We start from the raw sequence: 17,698 nt of genomic DNA on the forward strand, positions 1-17,698 counted from the left end.
TCTTATGTCACTTATCCCTTGCACCCAATAGTCTTTTGAGCTATTTTGTCTCTTTCCTTTTAAATCATATTTAAAAGCCCAATCCAATATTTCTATATGTCAATATTAAATCCATAATTATTTTTTTAAATTATAATTTAACTATTAAATTATAATTATAGTCTTACTTAATTGACCCGGTCGAACTATTTGACATTGGTCAATTGCTTCGGTCAACATGTTGACTTTTGACCATTGACTTTGACATTTGATTATCAACCATTGACTTGTGTTTCTTCATTTCATTTCTCCTCATTTGTACCTCTAATCACATTTTTTGGATGTGCAGATCCGTAGGTTCCTGGTCATTATTGTTGTTGTAAGACATTATGACTGGAATTTGAAACCTAAGGTTTTCCTGGTCATCAATATTTGAGAGTAGCTTTGTTTCATGAGGTGTTGGCTTTGCCGGTGTTATAAGTTGTGGCTTCAAACGGTTCACCTGAACTACGAGGGCGCATGGGGACATCATTACATAAGTGGGCTTGAGACTAGTACTACAAAAAAGGAAAATTTTGAAAACTTTAAAATAAAAACAGAAGTGTCTGAGCTTTCGTGGCTTGACGGTATATATTTGTAGTGTTTTGGAGTTTCTCTAGGACAGCCCTTTCCACCCGCCTCAGAACTCAACAACCCTCTCATTTGCCGTAGTCATTTCAAGTGTCACTTTGCTGAAGAAGAAAAGTAGACATTTCGCCCCATTTTTCTCACCATTAATTAATTTGTACAATCTTTTTCAGAAGGCAGACCCACATGTGGTCCATTTTTACGGATGCCGCCTCTACAAACAAACACCATACAATTGTTAGGCTTATGGATGCCACCGCGTGTGAATGTTGTTTCGATTAGTGATTCAAATTATTCTTCAATTTCTCATTCCTTTTGAATGATTCACGTTCTTCATTCCTTTTCCATTCCCATTGAGTGCTGGTATTTCCATCTCTTGTCCTATTTCCCCACCCACCTTATCTTCAAAATTTTAAAGACAAATTTATGCCTTTGTAAAATTACTTCTAAGGACCCTCAATTTCTCTCTCCTCCTCTATAAATAGAGAGTTGTCCAAAATAGAGAGTTTAATAACAAGTCTGTTGGAGTTGTGTTTTGCCCTCATTCTAGCCTAAATGGTTAAGAATCATAGTATAACAACTCTGCTGGAGATGCTCTTAATTCTCTTCAAATTTACCCCACCCCCTATCCTATACATTTCAAGAGAATACTAAAACGCTCTGATGTTATTGATTGACATGATTATATCAAGTCATGTGACATGCAGCTATAAAGTTGGCTAATTTTCATTCAGGTTAATGAACAAAGCAAAATGACTCTACGAGTGAACCAGATACTTATTGTCTGCATATACAAAGCAGACAATATTGCAGGCTATCCCATGATTATTCATCTTTTTGTTGAACCAAAAAAATTCAATAAAAAAAAATCAAAAGTGGGATTGGATAAGTCCCACAACTTTGAGTGGGTTTGATACCCATGTGCATTGAAACAATAAAGAAGTCAAATTGGCTTTGATCTTATTCCCTCATTGGGTTGTTGGGGAGGGAACACTACTTCAATTTTAGCTTGTACTGACAACCTAATACTGGCGAAGGAGCATTTCAGCCAGTACTAGAACCCAGTACTGACTAAGTAAAGTGATTTGCCACTACTAAATGATACTGGCGAAGTCTTTCGTCATTACTAATTTTGCTGGCGAGCCACAGTGCCAACAGCTTCAAGGGTGGGGAGCGAAAACATCAGGCGCCCAAATTTTTAGATAGCGGGAAGCCAAATTTTATCACTGACAAGTTGCTTTGCCACTACTAGACTTAAATATAATTTTTTTAACTTTTTGATTACAAAAAAGCAACTCTAAAAACTCTCTCTACTCCAAACGAACCATATCTTCTCTCTGTTTTTTTCTTTTGTTTTTTGGGTTTTGCTCTCTGTGTCACTCAGTCTCCCCTCCTTCCTTCCTCTCTTTTGTTTTTCCATTGAAGAAATCATTTTCTTCCTTCGAGCTATTGGAGTTGGAGGAATGGTGTGGTAGTGATTTAAGTATATGCTGGTTCAAATTGACAGGGGGATTAAATTTGGGGGTTTTCTTTGCTCTTTTCAGTTGTGGGTGATTTGGTCCTTCTTCTTGAAAGAAGGCCCATGTTCAGGTGAGACTTGTGTTCCTATTTCTTTTGTTTGTTTGATCAGTCTAATTTGTGGGTATGTGTTTATCTATTGCAGGATTGTTGAATATTTTTTGGAAACTTAAAATCCAAGTCTGTTTCCCTTTTACCCTTTTCTATTATATGGTTGTTCTTTGATTATTGTTGAATAAAATGTCAGACGTGTAGATGTCTAACCCATTAAAGTGTGGTCTTATAATCATCAAAGGATTCTAAGACTTGATATCAATTAGGAGTTCAATACAACTAAACCTGCAGCTCTATTAAAGTTAGTGTTTTAAGGCTAATATAAGAGCTAGAAGGATTCCTATCTTAATTGTGGATTAGAAGTTATAAACCTAATGCAATAAGGACTTCTTAAGAGTTTCTTGATGGGCAAGACTCTTAGGAATATGCATATAAATACAAGTGCCCCTGCTCAACCGATCAAGCCAACCCACACAAAAGAATTCACCCCATCTAGAATGAGTGTACGAGGGATCGGATTGAGGAGAAGAGCTCTTGTGTATATTCTTGATATTTCGACAGTTTCTATGACATACCAAAGATATGTGTTCTACTTATGTGCAGTCAATAAAGTTTACATGTGGTATCAGAGCCTAGGCTGCATATTTTAGAACCGATAGAAATTACCCACCTTTTCTGTTACTCTGCAATACGGCTCTTTGGAATTAATAAGGCGACAATTCTTCCTCTTTTGCTACCTCTTGACAAGATCCACTATTCTGATTTTGAGGTATGGCCGTTTTTATTGAATCTAACTTGATTGCGCTGCTTTTGAATTGGCTTCAACAGACTTGTGTTGTCCATGGTTTTATGCCTCACTAAAAGTAAACATAAAGTTTGTGTTTTTTATTTTATTTGTATCCTTAGTTAACATGCAGATTGATGTTGGCTTGTTTTCGTTTGACTTACCTTTTGACTTATCAACATCTATGCGGCATATCTCTTCCCATTAATAATGTATAATAATAAAGTAAACTAAGGAAAAGTTTTGAGGTCCTATGGAAATTGACTTAAGCATGTATATGGTTTTAGTTTCAATCTCAAATTTTGCAGCATGATAAACATGGCTTCAGTTTTGATATCTCCTCAAGCATGCTTAAATTTCATAAGTTGGATAAGTATTTTCTTTGCGGCAAAAGAATACATACACAAGTATATATATATTTAAGATAAAATTGGGGTTTTTAGTTTCAGCTTCAGTCATTGATGTTAAATTGACCCAAGCATGTTTTGTGTTGATTAAGTAATCGCATGTCATGAACTGTTTTTCTGTGACTTATTTGGAGAAATTCATTTATTTATTCCATGATTAATTTAACTCAGTTCTAGGTTTTAATATCAGCATAAAAGTGTACATATGCGAAAGGTTATAAAGTACCAAACCAGAAGGATAAAACCTAAAACTGAAAGTTACAGAAGCAATGTATTGTTTTATTAACCTTTATTACACCAACATATTTTGTTAAGCGTGTTTCGATATACAGCTTTTCTCGTTCATGCTTGAAGGGTTGAGATCAAAGTTTCAAGAGTTCTTGTTTCAATTTAAAGAGCGAAAGCAACCTAGTTGATTAAAGAACCTTAGATTCTAATAAGATTGGTTATTAAATGTGATAAAAGTATAAAGTTTTAACTTTATCATATTTGGAAGTTTTATGATCATAGTCTACAGATATTCTCGCAATGGTTGAGTGAGCCAAAGCAACTCAATCATTAATAGTTTTCTGGATTTAAGGAATTGATCATAATTGGCATTGTAGGTGAAGGCGTGTTAAAAACTCTCTATCCAAAGATGTGAGTGGTTTAACATGAGTACACTTATAATGGAACAGCATGGGAGATGAACTACATGAATTAGCAAGGAATTTCTTCAGTCCAAAGACGTGGGAGTTTCTTTGTTCAGGAAATTCGTGTATTTTCATGTCCTAGTGTTGAAAACATGTTTAATTCTCTACCCAAAGGTGTGAATTAATTATGTTTGATTGAGGATATGGGGACAGATTGATTGTATGATATATTTTGGAAGATTTCAGTTATGTCACAATGAACCTTAACTCCATTGGCATACAAATTTTTGTTCTTGTTATACGGATTGTAACATGTTTAAGTTGTTGATGATAATTTTATATTGGTGATCTTGAATAGTCATGAAAGTTAATGGTATGACAAAGAAATAGATTTTTGGTTGATCACATAAAGGAGATATGAGTATGAAAAATTGATTGCATTAATTTCTCATATCAAATATTCTCTCAAGTTACACTACAGTTTCTGATCACTATTAGTTCACATCAAGGTTTATGCATATTCATAGAATGTATGCAATTTTGGTATTTGTGACTTGATTGATCAAAAAAATTTGTGTTTTCTTATTTGGTTATGTATGGACATGTTTTGATACTTGGCTATTTTTCATATGCAATCAAGTGACTGTTTTATAACATACAGCTGGATTGATTCATACGTGTAAAAGGATTGATACATATTTAATTGGATTGAATCAAGTAAAGTTGGATTGATCTGTAAGGTTGTGTTCGTCATATAGAATGAAATAAAATAAAGTTGGCTTGTTTTAAATGGTATGGCGTACTGCTGCAAGTGTTTTTGAGGCATGATTGGTGTTATATTTGATGCTTTCAGTATTGGATAAAGGCAAACTTGCCTTGTGAATATATATTTACAAGTATTAATTGTGGTTATATCACTTGCATTTAAAGAATATCACTATTTTATTGCCATTATAGTTTTCAATTCTCAGTTTATCGACGTCTAATTATATGTCATGTTATATAGTATTCATGCTTGATATTAAGAAATATGATCGTTTCACCCAAGAAAGGATAATTTTGAATGATAACCTAAAGAAAAACTTGGGTTTTTGCATGGCAAATTATTTGGATAAACTTTTTTGTTTTAATATGAGGAAAATGTCATGCTATATGAAGTTTAGATCTTGCATTAGAAATAAGGATAATTAAATTTTGAGGAGCATATTGATAGCATTCATAATTCTATAGTTAACTAATTTTTCCAGTTTTGAACCATGCTGCTATGATGTCTATTTACATAATGTTGTAGTACGAATTAATTTGTGATAAAATTAGGCGATAAGGATCTTTTTCTAAGCTTTCTTTAGACGCTGAATTCATGAAAATATATTGAGAATTGAATTTTTGGTGAATTTATAAAGTTGAAACAGATGCACAGGAATTTTCCTGACAGTTTCTGCATTATGAATAAAGATTGTTGAATGACTCACTTAAAGATCTTCAAATGAACTGAATTTTTGATATGTTGAGCATATACGTGTCTTCGTGAATTCTGCAAAGTCTCGTGATTATTGGATGTATAGATTATTTGTGAGAATTTTATTAGTGATCTGTGTTCAGGAAAAGTATGTGCTGACAGATTTTCTGAGTAACCTTGTAGGTCAATTTCAGACTTTTTAATTAGCTATAAAACGACTCATTAATTTTTCTGTTTGAAGATTAATGACTCTAGTTTGTTTGCATTAAATTTGATACTAATCCGATTTATAAATTAATTATGGCAAATTCTCAAGTAATCACATATCATTGCTGGAATTTTCTTGACAGTTTTGTGCATTTAGGCTTATACTGTGAAGTACATTAGGAGCACGCCTTGAAAGTTCTTTTACACTTTTTTGTCACAGTTTTTCTAATCATAAGGTTATTGGTGCACTATATATTGAAGTAGCAAAGTAGTGAGTGTTTGCCCAAGTGGGAGAAGTGATGTAAAGTTTTGGGCTTCACACTCAATACCTTATTATCTTGTATTCTGATAAAGCTCAGATAGGTTTTGGAGCATACTTGGAATTCTTTTCTGGTTTTTGACACATTGAAGTTTTCTGAGTACTAATAAGCATACTTGGAACTGTTTGGATGACTGACTGTTTCGTTTTGGCTATTAAAATTCTTACCATGCTTATTGTTTTCTACTTGTATTGCTTAAAGAAAATTGAATATCGGTGTTTAAGATACGAGTGGAATAAAGTTGAATGCTTCCATTACAGTTTTTGTTTTTCTCATCTACATGCAACTTACATGTAAAGTGTTGTTTGAGAAAGAATTGAATAAATTAAATTTGAGCTCTAACTCTAAGGATTGGACTGCGATAAAGTTTTATAATGTATTCATTCATTTTATATGGTATTGATCCAATTTTGTAACATGCAAAATATATGTTTTGATGAGTGGGAGCGTTTAATGATCTTCTTTGAGGATGTATTCGGTAATTTGGATATTTCTGATTAATCGCTTAACAATCTAGTTTTGCATTAAGGATTTTAAGGCTAATAAGAACAAAGTTTGGTTTACGTATGTTATATGTTCTTATTATTTCATGCAGTTTTGTTCAAATCTTCAGTAGTTAATCAATGACTTTTTGCCTTTTCGATTGAAATTTGTGATTGCTAATAAGCATTTGGATTTTGGTTCATGCTTGTAAGGGAGAAGGCAAAAGAAAGAATTTTTTCCAGTGGTTCATTGATTCATTGAATAAGGTTGTTTCATACTTGTTACAATTATGGTTATGCCGTTAAGTTTTGATATGTAGAATTAGTGGGAGTTGAGTTTTATTCCACTTAATTTCGTTATTTTCTTGGAGACAGTTCAGTTATTTTGTTTACTACTGTTTGGTTCAATTCTTTTAATAAATTATGTGACTTCAGTTTTATATTTATTATTCTTGACAAATGAATCCAGTTACATGTCATCATGCAGTATAGCTAGCTACAGTCACTGCATAAGACATGAATTCATACCAGAGTCATTAAGGAGAGATCTTGGTAATCTCTAAAGGGAGGGCGTATGAATGAAAGTGACCTTTGTAAACACAAATTAAGTTTGGTCATGATCATTCTGCATTCTAGTCTTGACGGAAGTCTCATGTGATCTTGAGAGCTTGTATGTGTAATTGTAAAGACCTTGAAATATAGAAATGTTCAATAAGTCTTGATAGTTCCATGCATGTTCTTTTGATTGACAGTGACTTGATTAGGAATTATAGTTGAATTGAATTCCATAGGCCTTACAGTAATTGATATTGAGTTCTTGATGATCATTAGACCAAGTGGGAGAATGTCAGACGTGTAGATGTCTAACCCATTAAAGTGTGGTCTTATAATCATCAAAGGATTCTAAGACTTGATATCAATTAGGAGTTCAATACAACTAAACCTGCAGCTCTATTAAAGTTAGTGTTTTAAGGCTAATATAAGAGCTAGAAGGATTCCTATCTTAATTGTGGATTAGAAGTTATAAACCTAATGCAATAAGGACTTCTTAAGAGTTTCTTGATGGGCAAGACTCTTAGGAATATGCATATAAATACAAGTGCCCCTGCTCAACCGATCAAGCCAACCCACACAAAAGAATTCACCCCATCTAGAATGAGTGTACGAGGGATCGGATTGAGGAGAAGAGCTCTTGTGTATATTCTTGATATTTCGACAGTTTCTATGACATACCAAAGATATGTGTTCTACTTATGTGCAGTCAATAAAGTTTACATAAAATTGTTCATAGTATTGAGAGTATTGGGCTTTTATATATGTTTGAGTTGTTCTGTTATTTTGTTTTGGTTGCCTTGTTATTTGTTTAAGCATCCAGAAAGTTTTTTAAAGGTAGTTTTATTCATTTATGTTTTCTTGTTCATTATTCTTTATGTTCTTTTATTTGTTCAAGTATATGAAAAATAGAAATGTAGAGATCCAGAAGATTATTGTCCTATGTTTTTAATACATAATGCAATTCATCATTGTAGAGTTTATTGGGCTGCTTATTCTATGATGACCATAATTGGATGGAGAAAGATAAACTGAATATATATAATTTTTTTTGTTAGGCTGAAATGCAGGAAAAGTTGAAGGGATTGAGTGAAGATGAATGTCCTGATAATTTAGAGACACGAAGAAGGGCTTATGTCGAGGCAATGGGTCTTGAGACAAATAATAGAGTTCGTGGTGGACTTGGGGTGAAACCCCATCAGGTGCCTTGGATTCAGACGAAGGCAATGGGTCTTTTGTAGTACTGGTAGAATATTTCATAGTTTTGTATAGGTTAGGCAACTAAAGTTTTTGAACTCTATCGACTTTATATCCTATTTATAAGGATGGTTGTTGTATGTTTCAATCTTTGACTATTTATAATAGTGTACTTATAATTATTATTACAATTTTAGTATATCAATTAAATTTTTATAGAAAGAAAAATGTATAGATAATATTACAAAACAAAAGGCATTTGAAAGAAAAACATATTTAATGGCGCATCAGCTCACAAATAAATTGACAATAATCTTGACAAAAGCTTGTTTAATACTGGCAACTTGTTTTGTCAGTAATAATTTGGAGTTGTCAATGATCATTTGGAGTCCTTTATGACTTGTGTCAGAGAGAGACTTTTATTGGCGAATAAGTTGCAAAAGTTGGTCAGTAATAGTAGTACTGACAAGAGTTTTACTGACAATCCTGATTTTCGCCACTGCACTTGTCAGGAAGCCAATAGTGACGAAATTCCGTCAGTAATAGGGTTTCTACTGACCATAGAGGGTTGCCAGGATAGGGGAAAATTGTAGTAGTGGAAGGGGTTGGGTTTTTTTAATCTTTTTTTTTTTAAAAAATTGTAATTTTATGTTATTTTATATATAAAAAAAAAATTACGAATGGCTTATTTATGTACATGCCCCCTGTACTTTCAAACTTGTCTCAGATTACAACCTGGGCTTTGAAACGTCTCAAAATACCCCCCCACACTTTTAAAAACTGTCTCACATTACCCATTCCATCAGTATTATAAACGTTACGTTACGTACTTTGGGCCCCACTTCGTTTTAATCCTTAACATTGGAGAATAAGGGTTTTTTCTGCTTCAGAAAAGGGAAAAGGGGGTATTTGGGTGAGAATGGGAAATTTGGAGAAGAAGGCTAGGGCTTATCAAAATCTGAGGTGGGGTTCGAATTTTGGGAGAATCTGGAGAAGAAATCACTGTTTTGGCTAGGTTGCTGCTACTGCAACCTGTAATCTATACCCAGTTCCTAATCCTTGGCCTTGAAGATACAAACTACAAAGAACAAATAGTTGGGCACAAGTCGGGCAAAACTGGTCCCTCTACTTCTAGTTGCTTGTGCTCTTCTTCTTGAGTAGACTTCCAAACTTGCGGAGTAAAGGCTTCTTCTTCTTCTGTTGTTGTTGCTGCTTTGATGGAGAGATTCTGCCATCATTCAATGCTTTCAGTTGAAGTAACTCCATTAATCTGATCCAAGCCCTCCTCACCACCCCCAACCTTTGAGTCCACTTCCTCTTCAAAGGATTCCTGCTCTTGTTCCCTCTCTGGCGAGAATTCCTTCGTTTCAATCTTGCAGCTCTCCCACATCTTATATTCAACTTCTACAAAGTCATCCTCTTTCTCCTTGCTCTCATCTTCTTTTGGTTTCCCATCCAAATTTCCCCTTCTCACTCAAATACCCCCTTTCCCCTTTTCTGAAGCTGAAAAAACCTTTATTCTCCAATGTTAAGGATTAAAACGAAGTGGGGCCCAAAGCACTTAACGGAACGTCTAGAATACTGACGAAATGGGTAACATGAGACGGTTTTTAAAAGTGTGGGGGGTATTTTGAGACATTTCAAAGCCCAGGTGGTAATCTAAGACAAGTTTGAAAGCACATGGGGCATGTACATAAATAGTTGGGTCCATAGTGGACACGTCATCGATTCAAGTCTAGCCAAACGGTCAACTTAATGGAAGGCTTAAATTGGTCATATTTGAAAACACTAAGGTGTAAATTGATGAAATCGAAATCTCATGGCCCATATTGAGAATGACCCCAAACCTTTATGGGGTTTTTTTGTTGTTTGCTCAAAAAGAAAATGGGAGAGAGGAAAACTTTACAAAACAGTGGTTGGGTGCCCCACGAACTAGTGATAGCGGCAGTACCTAGGATTATTCTTCTCTTTCCTGGTAGGAACTTTGTAGGGTCTGAGAGGCTTGATTGCACCATCAGCAATCATTGTATCAAGGATGGCGTGGAATTCTTCATCTTTACATGGTAATGGAGGATATGTCTCCCTATCCTTCCGTTTGCGTGAGTTGTAGTCACTGGATGACTTGTCATCTATGGCTAGCGTTTGGTGTGCCTCCTTCTTCTCGTTCCTCCAAATCCTTTGCTCCGTTGGTTTGACAGACATACTAGTCTTTCTTACCGCTTCTAGAAGTCGAGAAAATTGACTAATGCCAATGCTCTCTAAATAAACTCTGTAATTTGCCACAATGTTGATGATGCAAATTTCGACAAGCGCGTCCTCATCCTTTTCGTCATAGCAATCCAGAGCCAAGTCCCGGAACCTGCATACAAAGTCAACAGGATCTTCCCCAAGTTTCTGGCGAGTATTGTTGAGCTAAGTGGTAGTGACTCTTTCTTCGTGCTGGAAATATTTTTTACAGAACTTGCTTGCCAAATCTTCCCAAAAACGAACAGAGCCTGGTGCTAAAGCGGTGTACCATGTATAAGCTCGATCGGTAAGGCTTTTTGAAAACTCTCGGAGTCGGAGATTATAATCACCTGCATGTGGTCCCAAAGCATCAATGAAGCGATTAATGTGCTCCTTTGGGCTTCCCTTTCTTCCATCAAAGAGAACGAAGCTTAGTGCCTCGTAGCCTTTAGGATATGGTTGCTGGAGTAAGCTTGATGGATATGGTGGTAGAGGAATATACTTCCAACCTTCTTTGCTTCGGTTAAGCTCCTTTTCCAGCATGGCAACGACATCCTCCTGGGTGACAAAAGATGGTCCTTTTTGTTCAGACCCTTTTCCAGCAGTAGCAGACTCCTCCTATGGGTGCCTATCATTTTCTTCACCTGGCTTAGAGACAGAACTTTTCAGTTCTTTGATGGTGTCCATCATTTCCCTCTGGGTTTCCCCCATAGCATGGATAGTTGTAATGAGATCTATGAGGGTGAAAGCTCCCTCACTTGCACGTTCTTGCTCTCTAGAAGAGGCATTTTGCCTTGATTTAGAATCACCGTGGTCGGGTCCATCATGGGAGGCCATGGTGTTGCTCCTGGTTTTCTTCTTTGGAGGCATTAGTGAAAATGGCAGCCTGGTCCCCAGCAGAGTCACCAATTTATGTAGGGGTCTTTTTCTTCCAGCAGCCAGACGAATGGGCTTGGGCTGCTGTAAAGGATGAGCGGAGGAGATTGCTGTTCGGTTCATTTTTACACATGATTTTTCATGTTATTCACCCACTATTTTGAGTTAGTTCTTGACATTTTATAGCTTTTTACTTCCTTTTTGTGTTTTCTTAGATTTTACCTTGGTTGGAATGAAAATGAGCTAAAAGTGCTTTATTAGTTATAAATTTTGTTTTTGTTCATTTTCGTAGGTCAACTTCTTGGCCTGGGATCAACATGCTCTAGTGCTCGGATGAGGTCATGATCTTCATGAGACTTGTTCCAATGGATATTAACTACAACATATCCAAATTTGAGCTCCATTGGACAAGTATTGCCTATCCAACCAATCCAGCATGTTACCACAGCTCTGGAAATCCGGAATTGGCCAGCTTTTACCTCCATTGTGTCATCTTGATTATTCTTGTTACCATAACACTTGGTAACAAGAATTTACCTTAGTAGATGAGATATTTTCTGAAGCATTTGGCATCTTTGTGAGGACAAGGCTTCATTATTTGCAAGGGGACAAGAAGACAATGGGTGAAGACTTTGCATTAGAATACTAAAAGTAAAGCTGGAAAGGAGGAGAGAGGGAAGCAAAGGGAGTGTAATATGATATTGGAGAGGCTTTTCAACGGGGGTATTGGATTCATTACATCATTCCACAATTGAGGAGCAGATTGGAGAGCAAAAAAGCTAAGGAAGGAAGGAGAGGGAGGTGCAGCCGCAGGAAGAAGGGGGAAGACTTCCACCATTGAAGACTTCAAGCTTTCATCATTTCCAAATCTGTAAACTCTTTCTAGTTATATTTCGAATTTGTGTTTGAAATGATTATGAGGAACTAAACTCCATAGCTAGGGCTTAGGTTGAAGCCCTAAACATGATTACCTTATTGTTTTGATGCTTGAGTGTATGAATTTCTAGATATTGTTGATGAATTCCAATTCACCAAATTAATCTATCCTTGATGTGTGTTTTTCCTTAGTTGGCCATCTTTGAAAGCATGCTTCTTGAGATTGTTGGGATTATGTGTATCTTCATGTTATCCTAAGCAATAAATGGATGAAGTAAGAATCATCCATGTGATTTGGTTTCTTGAATACCTAATGTAAACACCATGCTATTAGGATTCTTGTGATGTTCATATTCTCTTTGAACTTAATGGGTTCTCCTTGTAATTGAATCGAAGTACGAACCATACCTAGGTTCGGTTATGGGGAGGGCACAAGTATTGTAGCACGAACCATGCACTTTACGTATATTAGAGAGAATCAATGCGTCTTGAGCCACGACCCATGGTCTTGATTGCGAACATTTTCATCAACACGTTTAGAGTTCATCACTTGAGTATCCATGAACATTGGTAGAATTGTTTAGGGTGGATTCCAAAACCCTAGTGTTTGTTACATCTTGATTCCACTCTTTGATAATTCATCTCTGCCATTCTCATTTAATTTCAAAGTCCATTTACTTTCATGCAATAGAAATAGGTCACTTCAAACAAATCAAAACCCCCCCCAATGTGTGTGTGAGTTGCGTGTTTGACACGTTATGTGTCTTTGTTACTAAATTTTATCTATTTCCGTAATTGTTTTGGACCTTTGGTCCGCGTTGTGTTCTTGCATTTTCTGTGCTGAATCCAACCGTATAAAGAATGTGAATTTTGGACATACGGTTGGAAAGTTATAGGCAAAACACTGGACAGAGGTCGAAACTGAAAAACAGAGAAACGAATCTGCCAAAAACGACCGGTCGTTACTGTTTAGGCGACCGGTCGCACATGAATCTGTCCAAAAACGACCGGTCGTCACTGTTCACGACCATCGCACTGTTCACTGTTCATAGCACTGTTCACAGGTGATAAAGTGGTGATAAAATGGCGATAGAAAATGCTGTTTTTGTTTTTGTTTAGTTTTCTTGTGTTGTTTCAATTCTTTTACACTTCTTTACTCATTTTTAGTTTCCATTTTGCATTTGTACATTTGTGGTGTGTCAATTAAGTGTTCTTTACGTACTCAAATTAGAACTTATAGGAAGCCGACAAGTTCTTCGTGGGATCGACCCCGTACTTACATAATCTATACTTCAATAGATTCGTGCACTTGCGGGTATTTTTAATTGGTTGTTTGCACATTAATTTGTGTCCTCTTAGGAATGCAACAATTTTTGGCGCCGTTGCCGGGGAACTGGCACGGTTGCTTATATGTTTTGTTTGAGTATGTTTAGGGTACTTAGTTTTATTTTTGTTTATTTATTGTTGTTTCATTTTATCTTGATTTGTTTTTGTTTCTTTTTCTTATAGGAACATCCGACGAGTCACCTCCACCATCACCAATGGCAGCCGCAACTGAAATTGTGGAACTTACTATGCAAGAATACTCCAATAAATTTGTGATGGAGGAAGCAAATGCTTTTGGCTCATTTCAGAATGAGTTGACTATGAATGAATATTTCCAACAAACATACAATCCGGAGTGGAGAAATCATTCAAACTTCTGGTGGACCGACAATCCAAATTTTCAACAAGGGTCATATCAACCATATCAAGGCCAACATAATACTTGTCCACCTTATGGTCAACCCCAATATTATAATCCACCACCACTTAGTCAATCTCACCAACCACCTCAAGGACCAACTTTGGAAGAAATTGTTGCTTCAATGGTTAGAAACACAGATAATTTCATCATGCAGAGGAATGACACCCACATGCAGAGGAATGATACCCACATGCAGAAAATGAATAAGGCCATTGCCAATCTAGAAAATCAAGTGGGGCAAATTGCTATAGCTTTGAGTCAAAGGGAAGTTGGGATGATGCCTAACCAAACAGTGTTACCAACCGGGCATGAGCATGTTCAAGCAGTTACCTTGAGAACTGGTAAGGTAATTGGTGAAATTGATGGTTCTAAAAATTTGATTCACAATGTTGATGACATGCAGGTTGAACAAGTGACTGAGCCTAAAGAAAAGGATGAAAGCAACAAAGAGAAAGATAAACAAGCAGCTTCTTCATCCGAATGGATCCCAAAGCATGAACTTGCAAGAAGGGCAAGAAAGGAGAAGGTAAGTCGTGAACCTACTGATGAAGAAATCTTACGTGCTCCTTTTCCTCACAGGCTTATGAGTTCCAAAAAAATTCAACATGCCAAGGACATATTGGAAACTTGTAGGAAGGTGCAAGTCAACATTCCTCTCTTGGAGGATCTTTGTACCAACAAGAGGAACTTCAAAGATGATGAAACAGTTGCACTAACGGAAGAGGTTTCTATTGTTTTGCAAAGGAAGCTTCCTCCCAAGTTGGAAGATCCAGGAAGTTTCACAATTCCATGTGTAATTGGTGATAAATTGTTTGAGAAATCTTTAATTGATTTAGGTGCTTCAATTAATCTAATGCCTTATTCTGTTTTTGAAGTACTAGAGGAAGACAAGCTGAACATCCATGTTCCAAGCACCAATCACATGTTCAATGCCATCATTTCTACTCAAGTGAGAAGGCCACTCAATCCTAAATATGTGCCTCATCCATCCAATCCACGTATTGAAGAGCGCTTAAAATTGCTTTCGAAATCTACTCATGCGCATAAAAAGAAAAGAATACGAAAGGGGTTGATTAGATGGCAAAGAGATTTGAAGAAACTTCATGTTCGGCACAAGGAGGCGATTGAACCAAAACCCCCCAAGTGACCATAGTATGTTGGAAGTCCGGCAAAAGACTTTAAACTTAGCGCTTCTTGGGAGGCAACCCAAGGTGAAGAGAAGAAGTTTGTTGTCATCCTAATCGCTTCAAAGTGGAGTTTCTCTAGACTCAAACTTTATTTTATTTTATTTTATTTTATTTTGAGTTAGGGTTCCAAGCCAACCAAGGTAAAGTTTCATTTTTTTTCTTGTTCTTTCTCTTTGATTTTCTAACTCTAATTGTTTTTCTTATTACTTTTTCTTGTTTCTAACTTGTTTTTCTTTTGAATTGTGGCATATTTGTGCATAATTGTGGTTAATATTCTGGCATTGTGGTTATTTTTTTTTTTTGGTATAATTGTGGCATATTATAAGTTTGGGAAGTGTTTTCAATTCATTAATGCACAATCAGAATTGGGCGTGAATGCTTCTTCTATTTCATAACATGTGATTACATACACACTAGTGAAAATGCGTACATTAAATTCCTAATCACATGTTCATTGTTGCATTCTGCGCCACCAGAGGCTTCTGCTAATTGCCTCTGTCTGTTCTTGCTTGTAGGATCTGCAGCAGCTCTACATGATCTTCATTCCTTTTTTGCAGCATCTCTACATGCTGGTTGGCACTGTAGAGCCGCTTCTGCAGGTCCGCCACCAGAGCTTTCAGGGCCGCCACTTCCTCACTCAGTGCCCCGCACTCCCGTGTTCTCGCCAGTAGGCGCATGCCCAAATTTGTGGCCAAGACCGCGTTGAGCACGGTTAGGTTGTGGGACTCGTCCACTGCCATCTGGTCAGACCTCTGCGCCACATGCAGATGATCTGCAACTGTAAGTCTGCTGACAGTCATGCCCTCCGGCAATACTGCCCTACGCGGCACCACCTCAGAGAAGTTTGAGGCCGAGCCATGATGATATGAGGAGTTTGGGAAGATAGGGTTTGGAGGAGCCCGTGTCTGGGCATTTGGTGGTGCAAGCGACAACTCAAGGTTAAGGTCATCAACAAGCATATCTGGGGATGCCATTGATTTTTCTGTCTGGGCTTTTTGATGGTTTTTCTTGAGTTTGCAGGTTGAAATGCAGGATGCTCCTTCTTTCAACCGACAAGTGGTTTAAATAGCCATATGCTCATAAGGGAGCCGACACCACTTTGCATTTCCTGCGCAATTTGCGGTTGCGTCCGGTTAAAAGGGGAAGCATTTCTACTTTCGCTTTGCTTTCTTTTCCCCCCTGTTTTCTGGTGCATTATGTTTTGATTTCTTTTCAGTTTGTCGTTTTTGTTTTATTTCAGTTGGGGAAGTGTGATTTGTGTCTTTTTCGTTTGTCGCATTCCTTTTATTCCGGTTTGGGGAAGTGCGTTTTGTTTGTCTTCTTTGTCTTTTGCAACTTTCTTTTCTTTTTATTTCCGGAAACGAGAAATTTAAAATTAAAAACAAAATAAAATAAAATAAAATACACGGAAAGGGCAAAGACAACCAGGCACACCACTAATACATTAGAAATTATTCTTTCACAGTGCTCGGTGTCTCGGCCATTGGGCCTTTGAGCTTAGCCCTATGGCTATCCTCTTTCGGGGCTTCACGCACAGCCTCTTGGGGCTCATCACTCGAGCTCCCAAAGATCGCACTCTTAGCTTGAGCGTACCTACTCTCGCGATCTGTTTTCTTGCGTTTACCCGGTTGGTCCAGGTCCTCCAGCTGCTTTCTCATGTCATGGGCGTAAACACTTACCATCTTTGAGAGATTTTTGTTCTCTTCCCGCAACGCTTCCAGCTGGTGTCGATTCACCTCCACTATCCTTGCCCTTTCCCTTTTTAAGCTTTTAATAATACTCTGGCATTCTTCCACCATACTTCGCTCCGCCGCCAACTGACCTCTCAGCACCTCCACCTCATGGGACTTCGCAAGTAGGCGATGACCCACACTTGCAACTGTTGCAGTGCTTTGCACGCTTAGTGCCAGAGCATCGCTCACGACCCGGTTGTCATCCCTTGATCCCAGCACCCGTATATCCTTGGGAGTTACTAGATTTCTAGCAACTCCAAGGGCAACATCGTTGTCCAGCAGTATCGAGTCGTTCACTGTCACGTGCCCCCGTGCAGAGGCAAAGTAGGGCATCCACACTGGTGCCACTGCTTGGCCCCGAGTCTGAGTCGGTGGAGCTAGGTTGAGATCCAGCGAGAATGGGTAGGAAGAAGCCATTTGAACTTTCTTTTCTTTTGTTCTTTCTTTCCTCTGTTGTGTGTTTCTACGTTTGTGTGTTTTTCCCCAACTCTTTCTCTTCTTCTTTTATAGAGTTAGTTTTTACGTAACCCTAGCCACTGCGCTTCTGCATTTTGCGCGGCCCTTACGGCCTATCCCCTTAGGTCACCTCACACTACTACAAAAAAGGCAAAAGACGACGGGAATTCACCGTCGTGAATTTGGTTTTCAAACCGTCGTAAAATCGATCGACGTCTTTTGCAAAGTAAAACCACGACGCGAAATCACCGTCGTTGTTATAACAAACAACGTCATTAACAACCAAACAACCGACGTCTGTATACTGAAAAATGAACCAAAAAATTGTCCTGGAGAAGAATAGACGACCTATTTTATACAACCTCCGTCGTGTAAAAGA

General features: G+C 37.3%; 1 long non-coding RNA gene across 1 annotated transcript; it reads left to right on the forward strand.

The window, feature by feature from the left end:
• The first annotated feature begins 1,528 nt into the window (after window positions 1-1,528).
• LOC148294323 (uncharacterized) lies at window positions 1,529-8,400 on the forward strand. The gene is made up of 2 exons (XR_015836095.1): window positions 1,529-2,196; window positions 8,080-8,400. It is a non-coding gene; the product is annotated as an uncharacterized LOC148294323 (long non-coding RNA).
• Window positions 8,401-17,698: the final 9,298 nt, after the last annotated feature.

Source organism: Prunus avium, chromosome 5, assembly GCF_965620075.1.
Source record: "Prunus avium chromosome 5, drPruAviu1.hap1.1, whole genome shotgun sequence".
Classification (NCBI taxonomy): Eukaryota; Viridiplantae; Streptophyta; class Magnoliopsida; order Rosales; family Rosaceae; genus Prunus; species Prunus avium.